This window comes from Rattus rattus, chromosome 1 (genome assembly GCF_011064425.1).
Source record: "Rattus rattus isolate New Zealand chromosome 1, Rrattus_CSIRO_v1, whole genome shotgun sequence".
In the NCBI taxonomy this organism is placed as follows: Eukaryota; Metazoa; Chordata; class Mammalia; order Rodentia; family Muridae; genus Rattus; species Rattus rattus.
This window is the reverse complement of record NC_046154.1, coordinates 166,395,945-166,397,974: the sequence shown is the minus strand read 5'-3', so window position 1 is coordinate 166,397,974 and position 2,030 is coordinate 166,395,945. Positions and strand designations below refer to the sequence as shown.

Below are 2,030 nucleotides of genomic sequence, written 5' to 3'. Positions count from 1 at the left end.
ATACACACATATGTACATACACACACATACACACATGCATGTACACACATGTACATACACATACGCATGCACATACACGTATACACATACATACATACATACATATATACATACATACACACACCTACATGCACATACCTCATACACACATACACACACACACCTGCATGCACACACACATGCACATGACACCTCCATCACCATCCCTCATACACACAAGTTGGCCTTGGCACCTTCCACCTCCACATCTATGCCGTTATATGTAGTAAAGAGGAGCAGGTTTTCCTCCAGCAGTGCATGCTGAGGCTCTAAAGCAGCATTCAGGCGGTACGTCTTTGAGCTCTGCCTAGCTGTAGAAGCCAGCCCAGTCAAGGGAACAGCAAGGGAAGAGCGTTTATGGACTCTTGCCCATAAACATTGTTCAAGAGTTCTCCAGAGACTAGCGAACAGTCGGGATGGCTAAAGATGACCCCAAGAAACCAAAGGGCAATATGTCTGCCTATGGCCTTCTTCGTGCAGACATGCGGGGAAGAGTGTAAGAAGAGAAACCCAGAAGTTCCAGTCAATTTTGCAGAATTTTCCGAGAAGAGCTTTGAGAGGTGGAAGACAATGTCTAGCAAAGAGAAATCAAAGTTTGATGAAATGGCCGAGGCAGAGAAAGTACTCTGTGATCGGGAGATGGAAAATCAAGGGCCAGCTAAAGGAGGCAAGAAGAAGGACTCGAAAGCCCCGGGAAGACCTCAGTCTGGATTTCTCTTATTCTGCTCTGAATTCCACCCGGAGATCAAATCCACAAACCCTGGCTCCTCCATTGGAGATGTTGCAATAAAGCTGGGTGAGCCGTGGAGTAACTTAAGTGGCAGTGAAAAGCAGCCGTACATTACCAAGGCAGCAACGCTGAGGGAGAGGCATGAGAAGGAGGCGCTGACCGTAAGTCTAAAGGGAAGTTTGAGGGCGCCAAGGTTCCTGCTAAAGTTGCCCCGAAAAAGGTGGGAGCAGAGGAGGAGGAATAGGAAGAAAACGAGGAAGAGGAAGAAGAGGGAGATGAATAAAAACTGTCTCCTTGTGAATACGGTAGAGTAGGAGAGCTGTAATTGATATGTCTCTTTTTTGAGTCGTATCTATTGCCCTTGTTAGGTTTAATTACGAGATTTGATCACGATCACATTGTAGTTTCTCAGAGTGTCAGAGGTTTCCATGAAGTGGCCGTGGGTGTCCGGAGCGCCCTGAAACTGTATCAATGTTGTACATAGCTCAAACATTTTAAACTGAAAAGGCACTCTCGTGTCCTCACTCCGTGTACTTGGCTGTTGGTGTGACAAGACATTTGAAGATTTTTCTAGCATTTTGTTCTCAACTCGTAAGGTAGGGTTAACTCTATGGTTATTGGGTAGAAACCCTGAGTTGTCAACTGTACATATCTACTGTTTGTAAAGAGAACAAAACAACCCAGACAGACTCTTGATGCTCCTTGTCCGGGATGGAGACTGTGAGGGGAAGATGCCTTTCTGAGGGGCCACAGCTCAGGGCGTGCACTGTGGGGCTGGACCTGTTGACACAGTGGTGGGCATCCATTTAGCTTCAGGGAGCCTTGTCTTTGTACACGGTGGCATAGCACTCTGCTGATGTTCTTAGTTGTGGAGGGGGTCAGCTGGCATGAGAAGTGTTTGGAGATTTCTTTTTAATTAAGTGCAGTAGATTTTAAACTGTAGAGCTCACCACTGTCCGCAAAGGGAAGAACTACTACAGCGACAGAAGTTCAAGATTCCTCTGGACCTAAACCCAATTTGCAACATTCTGTTATTCTTTGTATGTTTAGAATGCTGAAATGCTTTTGAAGATAAATAACAGTATTACATTTAAAAAAAAAAAAAGAGAGGACAAAAGGAACTCAAGCTGGTCTTGAAGAGCGATTAGACAAAAAAAAAAAACCACTGATTGATCTAACTTTCCTTACTTTAACAGAAAGCTGTCTTTTAAGAATGCCCTTGTTCTTGTTTGCTCAGATTTCACATTTTCCTAAATTTCCC

The 2,030-nt window shown here is 44.6% G+C and overlaps 1 pseudogene; it reads left to right on the top strand.

The window, feature by feature from the left end:
• Positions 1-455: 455 nt before the first annotated feature.
• LOC116889973 lies at positions 456-1,052 on the top strand (annotated as a pseudogene).
• The last annotated feature ends 978 nt before the right edge of the window (positions 1,053-2,030 follow it).